The 16,940-nt window shown below is 39.1% G+C and overlaps 1 protein-coding gene and 1 pseudogene across 1 annotated transcript in view; one reads left to right on the top strand and one right to left on the bottom strand.

The window, feature by feature from the left end:
• Positions 1–16,940, bottom strand: part of NXPH1 (neurexophilin 1) — a 351,856-nt gene that overhangs the window by 47,510 nt on the left and 287,406 nt on the right. The gene's annotated exons all lie outside the window — the stretch shown is intronic.
• Positions 13,937–14,165, top strand: LOC115869219 (annotated as a pseudogene).

The following is a 16,940-nucleotide window of genomic DNA, read 5'->3' as shown; positions in this document are numbered from 1 at the left end:
AAGATATTTCAATCACCCTAGATGCACGCAAAAGCTGAATAAGGAACACCAAAAGAATAATTATGCCTGTGAATTATGATGTTCTGGAAAAATATTAAAGAGATTTCATGAAGACTATAGCCAGAATGCTTCTTAGACAGTAGTACAAATGTCTCACATATGTTGGATATGTTATCAGGAGGTACCAGTTCCTGGAGAAGGAGGTTATGCTTGGTAGAGATTCAGACAAAAAGAAAAAGACAGTCAGATAAACTGATACAGTGACGGCAACAATGGTCTGAAACATAGCACTGGCGGTGAGGGTGGTGCACGGCTGGTGAGTTCAGTAGTACAGAGTCACTAGGAGTGGACACCAATACAGTGGAACTTAATAAAAGTTGGGTCAAGAATTTATGCTAACATGCATAAATTTCTGAAAATAAATCTTTACATTAACTGGTATGATATAATGACCTTCAGAGACAGTCTGAATTGGATTCAAAACCAACATCTTCAAATGATTAATCTCGTGACTGAGCAAATTGCATTAGTTATCAATAGTCACCTACACTTTCCAGCATCCCAACCCTACAAAAACCAGTCATTCTGAACTTATCGTGGTTGGCTTTATGTCTTTCTATAACAATAACTTACTACGCTGAAATGAAATTCATAGACGTTGCCACCATATACACTCTCGGAAGTCACTCTAAGAGTAAGTAAAAAATCATATTCTACAAATGTGTGATGGCCATTATTAAACACACATATCAACCTGCGAAGCTGTTCGGTCTGTATACTGCTGCAGGCGGTCTTTCCATAGCTAACTCTTTCTAGAAGAACTCAGCACTTTTTGATTAACACCAGGTAAAAATGGAAATTTTGGCAACCTGAGGGATTCGGATCCGGTTTCTTTTCAATGTTCCTTGAGCCTGAAAGGGTAAGATCGGGGATTTGAGATGGATGAGTTGAGGTTTCCGAACAAAATTCTCCATAAACTATCTCTACTTGTCTTAAAATCTACAAGTCAGGTCATGTCGCAAATACATCTGTCATAGTTTCCTACTTAGAATATAACTCAAAGTCTTGGCACTACAGTGCCCAAGGATTGTGAAATCTTACTCCTCGCCTCGTCATTAAACTTCCTTCCCTCTTGTACACCTGGCCCTCTTCTTGGTAAAGTCATGAATCAAGGCACTTGCCACCTTTGGGCCTCTGCTCAATCCTTGAATCTATGACTGACTAGGTAGGACACACTTGTTTGCCTGTTTGACTTCTATCATTCTGGTGTCCTTTTAAATATCACATTCCCTACCAGGTCTTCCCCCACCTCTCATGTGTGCAAGAGTTGCCAACTTATTCACTCTCACAATATCTTATTTAATCCACTGTAGAATATATAATTATGTGATATTTTCTTGATTATATAGTTATTAATCATTGCCCATCCTTTCTGCATACTGTAAAATTAATGAAAGAAAGAACTTTGTTGGAATTAGTCAGAAGTCTGCGCCCACTACCTTAATAGTCAATATTTAAATTCTACATTGAATTAATTCTTCTTAAATGAATGAATATGTTTCAGCAACTCCCTAAAGAAAACAATTTGGCATCATAACTTTCAAACCAAAAAAAACTTTACTGACAGTATGCTGACAGCAGCAATTAAAATCACATAAAATATAGCATACTTCCATTAAAAATTTTATGGGGTAATACGTTATTAATCGGTATGCGTATATTGAAATAAACAAAAGACATGAACTAGAGTATACTTTATACATAAGTTTTAACATAAACTAAGACTTCTGTGAAGCCTCATACTTTTAACAGCTGTTGCTACAGATTGTTATTCCAGATACCAGATAGAAAGCTATAGTTGTTTCAGCTTTAAGGAGTGCATTTATATAATCTCAGCATTAAGGTGCAAAAAAAATGACTCCATAAATAGCAATTGGGCCCTAGAGTTGAGAATTAGTCTGATATTTAATGTTCTGATTTAAAAATACCACTAGAGAGGCAAGCAAGATTTCCTCATTCTTGAGTAATTGTCAATGTTCTGAATCTTAACATTCATGACGTTTTAGTTTGTTTTACTTTGCTTTGCCTTATAAAAACGTACTGGATGTTCCTAGTTCCTGTGAGTTACAGTAAATGCTAAATATGACCCCAAATGCCTAGTGAACTGGAAGTCAAGCTAGAGGGCCAGGCCAAGAAATATCCAAAATTGCACAACAGGGAAAGCCAAATTGCTCTCGTATCTACCCCACCACAAGGTAACTAAGAGCGAAGAGGCATAAAAGTTCAATCTGATATGTAAGAGATTAAGCAATGTTGAATAGATACTTCTGCCAGCAGTAAACTGTGACTTCTCTTAAAGTAATGATGACATGTAGGAGAAAATAATTAACAATAATAGTAATAAAAACAACTCTGGTAAACAAGGCCTGACACTGAAAGCTAGCTCAATCACTAACCATGTGACTCTGATCATGTGCATGAGCTCACTGTCATCCTCTTAGATCTGGAAATAATAGTGGCCAATGACTAAGGGAGTGAGGAGGAGTATATAAGCCGGTATAAATAACAGACTGAGTACCCAACAGGTTCTTAAATTACAGCAATCGTGGTTACTGCACTATATACACAGCCTTACACAAATAAAAGGTATCCTACTTTAATTCTATATTTACTCTAGAAGAGCATACAGTTTAATATGAACAATGAATGTTTCGTGTTTTTTCTAAAAATAAGCTAGTTTAATAAAAAGTGATACTATATTTCTGCCAGATATACAAAATTATTCTCAGTGCTTTAAAAGTTTCAACTAAATCATACCAGATTTTAAAAGTTAAAATATATTTATATAAAGATTTTTTTTAACTGGATTGATTAAGCAAAATAATCCTAAATTCTCCTCTGATGTTCTCATTTTTAACTTAACACTTGTTTTACAATATCTTCTAATTTTCTTCAGCTTTTTTCATATGTGTGCCTATGTGAAGTTAGTAACTGATTGAAGACAGAAATTATTGCATGCGACTGCTTTATATAAATTTCTAGTTACATCTCAGAGAAGGGATAGTATAAGACAGATGATGAGATATGGTTTTAGAGGCTTAACTCTTGCGAATTAAACATTATAAATTCCTCAGCTCTTTTCCTATTACACTGTGTTTTTTTAATCAACTGAATTGAGAAGCAAATATCTCCCAATGAAGAAAATGGGTAGGCATAACCTGTTTAATCAGAAACGAAGTATTCAAGATTCAAAGTTGTCGAGTGTCTCCAGTATCAATATGACATGATGTTGGAGTCACATTTAGCGTGAAGTTGAAAGGGCGTTTCTCTCCCATTGGACAGATGAAAAGAAAGCCCCTGGCTTTGTCATCCACTGCTTCCTAAGCCTCTCCTGCTCCCCATTCGTTTGGGACACGGAAAGGTCATTTGGCCCAAAGGAAGCATAAATCCGATGGAAGCCAGGGGACAAGGCCAAGGCTGATCACATGTACTTATTAGCACATGAATCCCCGTGACAACCCTGATCCTGAGACTGGATAAAAAGCGCATTCATGAATGCTTTTCACTGCTATGCAGCACTCAGCTTGTGGAAATGATTCAAAGAAGTTCCTCTGATTTGACACAACACGCTCCAAGACAGGCTAGGTCATCATGAAGTCTCCCATCAGTCAGCGCTTGCTGTTGGACTCATTGGGGCTTGGGTGAAACTTTTTTTTTCAGACAACGTTGTTGTTGTTGTTGTTGTTGTTGTTGTTCAGTTCTGCCAAGTCAGTTCAAATTCATAGCCACCTTATGTACAAGAGACTGACACACTGCCTGGTCCAGGACTGTCCTCACGATCCGTGCCGTGTTTGAGCCTGCTGTTGCAGCCACTGCGCCAATGCGTCTCATTGAAATCTTCCTCTTTCCCTTTGCCTCCCGACTTTACAAAGCTGAGTGGTCCTTGCCAGGCACCGCCTTCTCCTGCTTACATGTCCGAAGTACGTGAGGCGAAATCTCACTCTCCTTGAGTCTAAGAAGCATTCTGCCTGTACTTCTGCCAAGACAGGTTTGTTGATAATCGATTTTTTTGCATGTGATTCTTAAGTGAATCATTGTCCACAGAGCAATTAATAGTCTAAAGATATATAGCTCCAATTACATAGGACTAACAGAAACCATAATGTGGGTGACCATCTGATTTATTAACAAATTTGGGATACTTTTGAGAAGGAAAGGGGTATATATTAATCATTATGTCAAACTGAGAGGAAGAAATCACTCAATTATCTTGTGTGAGAAAAAATAAAAGTGTGTTAAACAAATACTTTAAGCAAATTCAAATATTCAAACCTTGAATATTGTGGAGGAAATTTTCTTTTTCTATAATGGCATGGTAATGGTAATGAGGTATAGGAGTTAAAGAAAAGAATGTAGCATTTATTGATTACCAGCCAATTTAACAATAATAATATATATAGTACTGGGAATATATTGGACAACAATCTGTTGACATATATATTTGTCTCAGTTTTAGAGAAGGCAACCAAAGTCCAATTTTAAGTTTTTTGGCAAAGACATTTATATAAAATGGGGTGGAGGGAGGCAGGCCTTAGAGTCAAACACTACACCAACTTACTGACATTTTTTCCCAACAGCACTAAGATTTCAGCATGACATCTCCATTTCACAACTGAGAGAACTGAGACTCAGACACTGTGTCCTGTCCAAGGGCACACATATAATTTAGATCTCTGTTTCAAACTCATGCCTGCTTGAGTCTAAAAGTCAATCCTCTTACTATCAAACTTTCAAAGATGTAGTGATTTATTTTCCTCTGTTTTTCTCTGGGAGGAGTGGTGGAAGAAACTCCCTGAGACCCCCTTTTTCTCCTGTTTTGGACTTTAGTTATGTTCAGGCTCCGTTTGCACTGTAAACCTTCCCCTCACTGCCCTCTTCCTTGCCCCTTTTTCCCTTTCCCTCAGAGCTCCTTCTAAATATTTGATCAAAATGTCAAGCCTGGGCCTGTCAGAAACCTCAGCTCAGTTAGTAGAGAGCTTCCCAAATCCATCCCTAGCATCATTTGCAGGCTGCATTTTGTCTAAGGGTGATTTGTTCAAATCACCTTCTTCTTTTTGGTCAAATCCATGCAGCATGGGTCATTTCATCCCCCCAATCAGCTACTCCACAGCATGCCTTCCTGCTAACACGTGCCCGTCTTTCAACTTGGCTTGAGAAGTTAGCATCACTCTTTTCTAAACAGCATGAAAATCTATAAATTACATAGTATACACAAATGTTGCAGGGAGTTTAGCTAACACAAAATATGCAGTAACATATAAGAAAACTGAGAGGTAAATGGGCAAAATGTTCTACAGAATTATATGAGAAAATTGAGTTAGTGCTATTCTATATGACAGGTAAGAAAAAAACTAATAAAGGAAAAGTTAACATTTTTAAGAGAATATTTAAATCTCTCTTCAGCTCTTACTTGGGATTTATTTTCGGTATTAATAAGAAATAATCCTAGTCATTGACGATATGATCAATTGTTCTCATATCACTGATTATTCTATTCATATAGGCTATGTTCTAAAGCCACACTTTTCAACAAAGCAAGCTTTGACTTTACCCCTTCTCTCCATACTGTCACCCCACCTTAGAGTCGCCTTGGTGGCCGCCTCCGCTCCTCTTCCCTGTGTGTCTCTACCCAGGAGCCAGAGCGAGCGTGTAAGCGTATCTATCAGATCATGTCACTTCCCTATGGCAGGTCTTTCCATGACTTCTTATGGGATTTAAAATAAAATCGAAATCCCTTTCTTGACTTACCCAAGGGATTCTCATAGGCCTTTCCAACCATCTTACACTGCTCTCTCCCTTTCCAGTCCCGCCCCCTGACCTTCCTCTGTCTGCAGTGACCCAAGCTGGTGCTGACACCGGAATTCCTGTCCTATCTATTCCTGCTGACCGGAACACTGTCTCCCGGGTTGTTGCTTTCTGATATTCCCTATTATTCTAGACTTCATATTAAAAGTCACCCCTTCCCTAAGTCCTTTTTTAACCTAGAGTGAGAACGCCCTGTTACTCTCTAGCATTGCTATCTGGCCACAGCACTGGGATAGGTGGTGGGGGGTACATATTTTGCAGTCATTGCTCATTGGAAGTCTCCCTTTTTCAAATGTAAACTCTACCATATTAGAGAATTTTCACATCTTACTCATCACAGCATCTCACATACTCCTAAGAATATCTGGTGCATAACAGAACTCAGAATGTATGTAGTAAATAAATTTTAAAATTAGACAAACAATTTATGATGTGTTCTTTTATATATATATGATAAAGTAGTTATATATCAATTTCTTATTTCCAATTTTTTTTAAAGTATAAATGATAGCAAAAATATTCTCAATTACATTACATATGAATTTTCAAAAGCATGGCTATCAATGTAAAATTCTTGCCTCTGACTTTTGTGGGGTGATCGCACAGATGCAGGCAGAACTCACTGGGAGGTTGGTGAGGATCTCCCCTTTACGAATTAAATCCTAGCTCGCAGTAGGGTGGGGAAAATTCTAGGGCTGAGGGAGCCATATGTCACCTCACACAACTAGAGTCACAGTCAAGTGGCTCTCTCACTTGTCAATGAAAAGAAAGTCTCCGAGGACAGGGGTAAGCCACTCCTTGAGGAGACCTTATTCAACTACATTAATGGCAAAGGAGCAGGGCAAGATACCGTGCCCAGAGTGATTGCTCAAGCAAGCCAGCAAACCTGGGCCAGGACGCCAGATGCCAGCGCAAGCCAGACTGCTCATGATGTCAGGAGCCCTCAAAGTAAATAAGTGAGTCTTATTGACTGGGCTGTCACAAACAGGACAAGACAACCACCAATACAAAAACATTTGGCTATGTGGATCACAAAACTTTATGGACAACATTGAGAATAGAAATTCCAGAACACTTCATTGTGCTCATGTGGAACCTGTACTTGGGCCAAGAGGCAGTCATTCAAACAGAACAAGGGAATGCTTTGGGGTTTAAAATCAGGAGAGGTGTGCTCCAGGGCAGGAGCCTTGCATCATATTTATTCAGTATGTATGCTGAGCAAATCATCTGTGAATCTGGACTATCTGAAGAAGAATGAGGCATCAGGATTGGAGGGAAGCTGCTTAACAACCTGCGATATGCAGATGACACAACCTTGCCTGCTGAAAATGAAGGGGGCTTGAAGCATTTGCTGATAAAGATCAATGGTTGCAACCTCCATTATAGATTGCAACTCGATTTTAAAAAAACCCAGATGCTCATAACTGGACCAAAATCCATGCCATGGTATTTTTTATTGCCTCAAGGGCATATGAAATTTGAGCAGTATATAAGAAAACTAAAGAATTTATGCATGTGAATGATGGTGGTAGTGAAGGATACTGAAAGTATCATGGATTGCCAGAACAACAAACAAATCTCTTAAAAGAAGTACAACCAGAACGTTCCTCAGAAGAGAGGACGCTGAGACTTCCTCTTATGTACATTGGACATGTTATCAGAAGAGACCGACCCTGGAAAAGGACATCGTATTTGATACAGGAGAAGGTCAGTGAAATGAGAAGATGAAACACAATGAGGTGGACTAACATAGTGGTTATAAGGATGGGCTCAATAATTGTGAGCATAGCGCAGTGTTTTGTCCATTGTATATAGCGTCAGAATGTGTCAAATCCAAACGGAGGGCACCTGAAAGCAACAAGGAAATAAAAACTTGGATATTTATATACCAAATTATTTATTCTCCAAGCCCGTGGTAAAAAATTCCAACAATGACATGCAAAAGAGAGAAATCGCTCGTGAGTAATTCTCAAAATTAGGTTTTCCTTTGTTCCAAATTCACTTCTTTGCATTTGATCATATTCACATTTCTTAACTATAATGCAATTACTCTTTAGGGTTTTTTTTTTTTTTGTACTTATAAGCATATAGAGGATGCTGGTGGTACAGTAGGCTAAGAATTGCGATGCTAACCACAAGGTTGGTGGTTCCAACTCATGAGCCACTCCTGACGAGAAAGCTGATGCTGTCTGTTCTCAGAAAGACTGACAACCCTATGGAGGAGCACCACTCTGCCTCTTGGGGTTCTTGTACGTTGGCATCAGTTGCTGAGTTTGCTTTGTGGCTGGACTAGCCTCAAGCACTCATGGCACAGTGGTTAAAGTAGTCATTTGCTAACTAAGAGGTTTTCAGTTCACATCCACCAGCTGCTCCAGGAGAGAGAAATGGGATGGTCTGCTCGAGTACAGTCCACTCGGTCCTCCGGGGTCACTGTCAGTCAGAATACAGTCACGGCAGTGGGTGCTAGTGGATCAGGGTGTGCTGAAATGTTAGTTGCACTGCTTAACTCTCTGGATTCATGAGTATTCTACCATTTCTTGTCTGCGTTATATATAATGGCATTGAAAACCACTCCCGTTCAATCACCAGTATTTACACAGACTAACCATATTAATTACAGGTGTCTTTCAAAACAAAGCAACGACCTGATATACTTGATATAAGCCAACCCGAGCATCAGCTGAGGCACCTAATTTTACCACAAAAACTGCATTAAAAATGTGCTGCAAACCCTCGGTTTATACTCCATTATATGCTGTAAATGAAGTAATTGGTTTTAAGATATAAAAAGATAGACTAGACATGGACAGAGAAGAACAAATGCCCCACTAAATTCCTCTGCGCATGGTGTGCACAGACCTTTTATTGAGGACTAATAGACTCTCTTTGCCTCCACTGCCCTCGGTGTTCAAGTGAGATTTCTAAGCAGGAGGAGACTCCTAAACAACATAATCAGGCCTTAGGTTTAAAGAAAATCTAAATCCTTAGCCCTGCTCTGGCAGATTTTTTAGCGAGGGACTCAGTAATAATTACCAACTTTGAAAAGCCTGCCACTGGGGGATGAGTCTAGATTGCTGTATTAAAATAATCCAATCTTCTTTCTCAAAATACCCACATTACTATATTACAAGGAGAAGGAATCAGAGAAAAATGGTAAAATGGCAGTGAAGGAAATTCACATTCACATGTTTATTGTGCTCTGCTAATACAGTGACAGTAAGCACTGATTTCCCTGGGACAGTTCTGTTTTGTGTCTGTCTGCTGTTCTAGAATGATTATGAATAATAATATATTTCATTCTCAAGTGTTACAATTTACATACTAAATTATAGGGTCAATCTGAATGTTAGGCAGCAAAAAATATGCCTGTGATAGATCTATCGACTAATAAGTATGCTCTCTTTTCTATTCTATTCAGCTCTTTTTTTCTTCGGAGTGCATTTGACCCATCACAGGCATTAGCAGGAAGTAGGAAGATGAGTAACATCACAACAGGGCATATAACTTCTGGTCGCACTTGCTTTGCTATGGGTTAACTCTATCACTGTCCCAAAGGCAAGGTTCCAAATTACCTTTCCTTAGAACCATGGCATTTGACCCCTTGCTCTTTCCTATGATGCATAGTAAAGTTTCCTTGTTGGTGCTAGTCCCAGGGGATTCCTAATACCTTGCAGATTCCCTCCAACCTTATCTATACCTTAATAAAATCATTTTGTGTCATTTCACTTAAGAGAAGAACACAAGCAATAACTTCACATTCTGATACTTTAAACAATATTTTCTATGCTTTATTGCAATACTTTTTCACTTACCCTCCTATATGTCTGGATCCCCACATAGGATACGGGTCATAGTGGTTACGCATAGGGCTGCGATCTGCATGGTCAGCAGGTAAAAACCACCAGCAGGTCCATGGGAGAAAGAAGGGGCTTTCTACTCCAGTAAAGAGTTACAGTGTCAGAAACCCACAGCAGGTCACCGTGAGTCAGCATTGACTCAATGGTAGTGGGAGTTACATACATGCATAGTGTAGTAGAAGACTCTACAAAAGACTTACTTATTCAATGGGAAAAAATACCCATTTTACTTGTGAAATAATTGAGGCTCAGAAAATGTGCTTTATGTTTTCAGCTAATACATGAATTCAGGTAATAAATTAAAAGGAGATTTGAACTTATGTATTATTATCTCTAAATATATGAGTTTTTTCCAATATCATGTGGGTCAACCCATATACTCTTCCTATTTTAGATAATGAAGGACACAATAAACTCTTAGAATGTCAACTAAAGATAAATTTATTCTGCAAATATTTCTTGAGCAAGTGACCCTGATGAGTTAAGCAATGTGCTTATTAGAGAAAGAAATAGATGCTATCAAAATAAAAGTTATAGGAAACAAAAGGAACTGGGAACGTTAAGCAATATCAGTTTTAGAACATGAGAATGCAACAAGTATTTCCACAGTGCGTTTCCCACTATCACAGTTAGATGACAATCCGGAAGAAGCAGGCACTGTGTTCTACCTCTATGCTACAGGTTTCCTCCACTGCAGAGAGGACTGTATCCTGATGAGTAAGTACAGAGCCTTTAAAAATTTAAATATATCCATTTAGGTACTTTAATATCACATACTAAGATGCCAGAATCTATGGCACCGGCATTTCAAATGCCAGCAGAGTCATCCAAAGTGAACATGTTTCAGCAGAGCGTCCAGACTAGCAACATACTACAATGCAGACATAGGCTGTCCATTTCTGAGGAATGAGCCTTAGGAACAACATTTCAACACTGTCAAACATGGAGTACTTCAAGAATCGAATCAGAACATAGTCAGAGACAGTGTCAGAAGCTAAGCCCCTCCAGTAGGGATGCAGTAAAGCAGGATGACTGAGGAAGACCTCGACCACAAGCACGGGTATGGAGCAAAACGTGCGGGAGTGAAACCTTCTACACCTTTGTCTGCTGATGGGGCATGACTCAAAATGAGAAGAATCTGTTGCAAACATCCATTAATAACTAAAACTTAGAATATATGAAATATGAATCTAGGAATACTGGAAATTGTCAAAAAAATGAAATGAAACACACAAAAATCAGCATTTGAGATATTTTTGAGCTGAAATGGACTGTTATTGACCCATCTGAATCAGAAAACTATATGGGATACTATGCCAGGAAGGATAGATTGAAGAAGTGTGTTACATTCACCATCAAAACACATTTCAAAATTTATCTTGAAATACAATACTGTCTGTGATAGGATAAGATCACCCAGAGTTCAAGGAAATCTAATCAATACAACTATCATTCAAATGTATGCAGCAATCACTAAAGCTATTATTAGGTGCCATCCAGTTATTCCGGACTGGACCCATTGTGACCCTGGGTACACCAAAAGGAAACACTGTCCGGTCCTTCGCTCTCCTCACAATTGTTTCTATGTTTAAGCCCGTTGTTGCTTTACCAAGCATGATGACCATCTCCAGGGACTGGTCTCTCTTGACAACATGCCCAAAGGTAGGTAAGACAAAGGCTTGGGATGCTTTCACGCAGAGAGTACTCTGGCCGTATTTCTTCCAAGAGAGATAGGTTTCTCCTTTCAGCAGGACATGGTACTTTCAATGTTCTTCTCCAGCACCACAATTCCAATGCATCAATCTTCCATCTTTGTTACTTAGTGCCCAACTTTCATTTGCATAGGAGGCCAATGGAAATACCATCATTCTTAGGTCAGGCCTTAGTCTTCCAAGTAACATCCTCACTTTTCAACAATCTAAAGAGGGCTTGTGCAGCAGATTTCCCTTAAAGCAAATGATGAAGAAACTGAAGAATCATACCAACATCTAGAGTATGAAATTGATCAAACATGCAATCAAGATGCATTGATAATTACGGGAAATTGGAATACAAATGTTGGAAACAAAGATGAGGTAACTGTAGTTTGAAAATCTTCTTTTGGTGATAGATAAGATGCTGGAGGTCACCTGATAGAATTTTGCAAGACCCATGAATTCTTCATAGCAAATACCGTTTTTTCAACAACACAGATGGTGATTATACACGTGCGCATCTCCCAGTGGAATACACAGAAATCAAATTAACTATAGCGGTGGGAGGAGGCAGCGGAGAAATTCAGTATGGGCAACTAAAGCAAGATCAGGGGCTGACTGTGGAACAGATAATCAATTGTTCCTATGTAAGTTTAGGTTGAAGCTGAAGAAAATTAAAACAAATCCATGAGTCAAAGTATAACCTTAAGTCTATCCTACATGAATTCCAAGAACATCTCAAGAACAGATTTGATGCACTGAACACTAATGACAGAAAAACTGATGAGCGGTGGGATGACATCAAGAACACTATGCATGAAGACAGCAAAGGCCATTAAAAAGGCAGGAGAAAAGGAAAGATCAAGTGGATGTCTGAAGAGATTCTGAAATTGATCTTAAACATAGTGTAGCCGAGGCAAATGGAAGGAGTGATTAAGTTAAAGAGCTGAACAGAACATTTAAAGGTCAACTCTGGAAGACAAAGTAAAACTTTATATGGGAAAAGACCTAGAGTTAGAAAATCCAAAAGGAAGAACATGCTGAGCATATCTTAAACTGAAAGAACTCAAGAAAAAAATTCAAATCCTGAAGTGCAGTATTAAAAGACTGTTGGCAAAATATTGAGTGATGCAGGACACATCCAAAAAATGATAGAAAGAATACACAAGCCCTGTATGAAGAACTAGTCCACATTCCACCATTTTAAGAGATAGCATCTGAGGAAGAACCAATAGTGCTGAAGGAAAAAGTTCAAGCTGCACTGAAAGAATTAGGCAAAAACAAGGCTCCAGGCATAGATAGATAGTGATTGAAATGTTTCAACAAACTGGTGAGGCACTGGAAGTCTATGCCAGGAAGATTGGAAGCAGCTTCCTGGCCAACTGACTGGAAGAGATTCATATCTGTACCCATTCTAAAGAAAGATGATCCAACCTAATGCTCAAACTAAAGAATAATATCATCAATATCACATGCCAGCAAATTTTCACTGAAGACATCAGACAATGGTTGCAAGCAGTATGCTGACAGAGAGCTGCCAGTGGTTCAGGCCAGATTCAGAAGAGGACATGGAACAAGGAATATCATTGCTGATGTCAGATGGATCAGGGCTGAGAGAAAACCCCCAAAAGATGTTTACTTGTGTTTTACTGAGCAAGAAAGGGAATTTGACCGTGTGTACTATAAAAACAATGGATAGCCTTGAGAAGAATGAGAATTCCAGAACACTTGTTTGTACTTATGCAGAACTTGCACATAAATTAAGAGACAATTGTGCAAACAGAACAAGGGAATTCTGCATGGTTTAAAATCAGGAAAGATGTGTGTCGGGGTTGTATCCTCTCACTATTATTTATTCAATCTGTATACAGAGCAAATAATTAGAGAAGCTGGCTTACATGAAGAAGAATGAATATGGCATCAAGATTGGAGGCAGGCTTATTGACAATCCACAAGATGCAGATGACACCAGCTTGCTTTGTGGAAGGTTAGGATGATTTGAAAGGGTTGCTGACGAAGATCAAGGACTGAAGCCTTCACCGTAGATTGCAGTTTGGAAAGACAAACCAAACCCTCACATGATGCCAATAGGTGGCATGATAAGCGAAGAAAAGAGCGAAATTGTTTTGCTTAGATCCTCAATAAATACACATGGAAGCAGCAGTCAAGGGATAAAATATGTTGCCTTGGGTAAACCTGACTCTGTGAAAGTGTTGAAAAGCAAAGATGTTACTTTGAGGAGTAAGGAGTACCTGCCCCAAGCCAGGGTATTTTCAATATCCTCCTACGCATGGGAAAGTTGGACATTAAGGAGCAAAGTCGAAGAAGAATTTATGCATTTGAATCATGGTGCTGGAGAAGAATACTGAAAGCACCAGGAACTGCCAAGAGAACAAACATATCTGTGGTGAAAGAGGGACAGCCAAATGACAAAGACTTGGGCTCATGAACTTCGGGCAGGTTGTTAGGAGAGACTAGTCCCTAGAAAAGGACATCAGGCTTGGAGGAAAGTCCACCGCAATGTGGTTTGAGATTCTCCCTGGAGTCATTGTGATGGCGACCTGGCTGCCACATCTACAAGTTTACTAACAGGGGGAAGGAGAAGAGAGTTGCCCATTTTCACTACCAGTGGAGTTTGATGGAAAGAGATAGGTGTGTCTCTGGGGTGAATCATTACTACACATCAAAGGGTTTGGAGAACATGGACTATGGAAGCATTTTTCTGACAGGTGAACAAACGACTGGATAATGCTCATCTCCACCAGCTACAGAAGCGGATGCAACGTATTACACAGTGTGTTCTGTAGCAATGAATAAAAGTTAAATTACAAAGAAAAAAGAAAGAAAGAAAGAAAGACAAGGACATCATGCTTGGGAATGCAGAGAGACAGTGAGAGAGAGGAAGGCCTTGACAAGATGGAATGCCCTGGTGGCTGCAACACTGAGCTCAAAGCTAAGAACAACCGTGAGCTTGATGCCAGACCCAGCGCTGTTTCACCGTGTTGGGTGTAGACAGGAGTGCTAGGGGTCAGTGCTGTGAGTCCATGGCACTGAAACAACAGAGGAAACCCAAACAGCACTTCACTCTATCAGATCTTTGGCCTATTGAGCTGCTAATCAATGACGTTTGGCCATATCATTTCTGACTGAAACTTCTATGTTCTATTGGAAACCCTAGTGGCAAAGTGATTACACACTCTTCTACTACCTGAAACATGAGTGGTTCAAACCCACGTGCTACTCTGGGGCAATTCTACCCTATCCTATCACGTCGCCATGAGTTGGAATAGACTATCAGTTATGGATTTGATTTTTACTTTCCGGGTCTATTGGGAACTTTTATATATGAGAAATCTATGGAATAATTTGAGCTAAGGGGAAAGAATTCATGAAATGAGTGGGGAAATAGCAATTAAACACATTGTGGCAATTGAAAGCATGAAAATATGAGATCAACATTTACCAAGACACATATAAGAGTACATAGGAACCAGTGCTGTATTATCTGCCCAAGAGAACCTCTTTCATTCATGGTGGCCCCAGGTACAACAGAAAAAAGTGCTGCCCTAGCCCGAGCCATCCCAACGATCAGTGAAGGATGGACGTTTGTGATTCATGGGGGTTTTTTGGCTGATGTTAGAAGAAGATTAGTAGGCCTTTTTTTTTTTTAAGTCCATCTTGGTTTGAAAGCATTGCACAAAGCCGTTCAGCATCATGGCAACTGTGGCAAGCCTCCAGTCACAATTGGGTGGCTGTGTGTGAGATACCTTGGGCACAATGATACCCAGATCTCCAAAAAGGAGGATAAGAATTCTACCACTGAGCCAACAATGCTCCAATGCTCCAAAGTTGAATTCACCATAGTTAAGCAAGGGATTGTATTCCATACAGCAAAGCCGTTCCAGGATTTCAATTGGTATTTTTAATAATTTACATCTCTGTATATCAAGTTCTTTACTAATGATGTGTTTTGCTCACATTGAGAACATCAGACAACAGAACATCCATTAACTCCATTTCCTATTCATTTCTATGATACCTTTCCATACACAGAACTCTGCCAAAATAAATAGAGGCTCTTGTCCAAGATGTAAAGGAGAAGTTGGTCATAACGGGCACCTCATGGTCAGTTCATTTAGTCAGGAACCAAGCCCACTATCAAAGATCTTTTACATCACTTGAAATAAAAAAGATTGATCACCCAAGATTCTCTCAATGCATTTATTTGACATCAAATTAACTATATATGTGTTTGCACTATCTAGAGGAGGATAAACCACATAGCCTGATGGTGCTGATTCCAGAGACTTAGAGAAGAATACAAATAATAATGATTAAAAGTTTATTTCTAGAAAGGAATAATTTTCAGAATGTGTCTCAGAGAGGTAATGGCATCAAGAACAATGATACCAAATCCAAAAAACAAACTCTCTGCATGGAGGAAATGCCAACTGACAGCGACCCTATCATACAGGGTCGAACTGCTTCTGCATTCTGAGTAACTCTTGATGGGAATCGAAAGCCCTGTATTGCTCACAGGGAAGGGCCAGTGGTTTCAAACTGCTGACCTTATAGATCACAACCAAATTCATAACTACCAGGACTCCTTAATAATAATGAAAGTAGTTAATATTTATCCAATATTTACCCTATGCCAGCACCCAACCAGATTATATACATCCACATCAAATCTCCATTTAAAAATCTCATCAAGGCTATTAACGATATTTCACAAATGAGAAAATGGATGGTGAATGTTCTTTATTAACTTGCCCAAGATCACTTATCTCCCAATGCCAATATTAGACCCCTTTATTCTGTGAATCTGTGTCCATACAGTTTGAGGGAAACAAGTGTCCAGAGGCATAAAACTAAAAGAAAGAAGTATCATCTTTTGATGGCTATAAAACTGATAAAGTGATGCTTCAATATAACATTTTCCTCAATCAAATGCCTGCATGTTGACTTTTCACAAGTTAAATATCAAATGAGGGTAAGGATAATAATTCTAGGTGGATACTTGGTCTGATCTACAGAAAAGTCTCACTCAGTCTCATTAGCTCACCGGGCAGTGCCACATCCTTTAAAATCCAGGCCTAGTCCTAAAATCCTAAATTCCAACTATTAATCCATCTCATCATCACTTACCTGCTTGGTATCCCATGCCCTCAGAGGCTACGCAGTGATGAATCACATAGTCACACACCGTGAAATCCACATAAAGGATTACTACAGTGAGGAATAACCTTTACATGTGACACCATTTTCAATCCAAGAGGGCGGCTTTTCTTTTTTATCTTTTTTGATACTGAGACCTTTATTTAGCACTCCTTAAACTACATCTTATCAAATACAGTGATTTGCTTTGTCACCATGAAAAATGTATTATGAAAACAATTGATATGCAGCGAAATGAAGGTAATCGCCATACAATCCTACAGGGTCTCTAGGAGTCAGCATGGACCCCACGGCAGAGTTTGGTCTTCGGGGTTTTGTTTACCATAATGTGTGAGGCAATAAAATA

The sequence above is a fragment of the Echinops telfairi genome, unplaced genomic scaffold, assembly GCF_000313985.2.
Source record: "Echinops telfairi isolate 266 unplaced genomic scaffold, ASM31398v2 ScPeMD7_23;HRSCAF=83, whole genome shotgun sequence".
In the NCBI taxonomy this organism is placed as follows: domain Eukaryota; kingdom Metazoa; phylum Chordata; class Mammalia; order Afrosoricida; family Tenrecidae; genus Echinops; species Echinops telfairi.
Note: the sequence above shows the minus strand (reverse complement) of the source record. Positions and strands in the feature narration are given on the sequence as shown.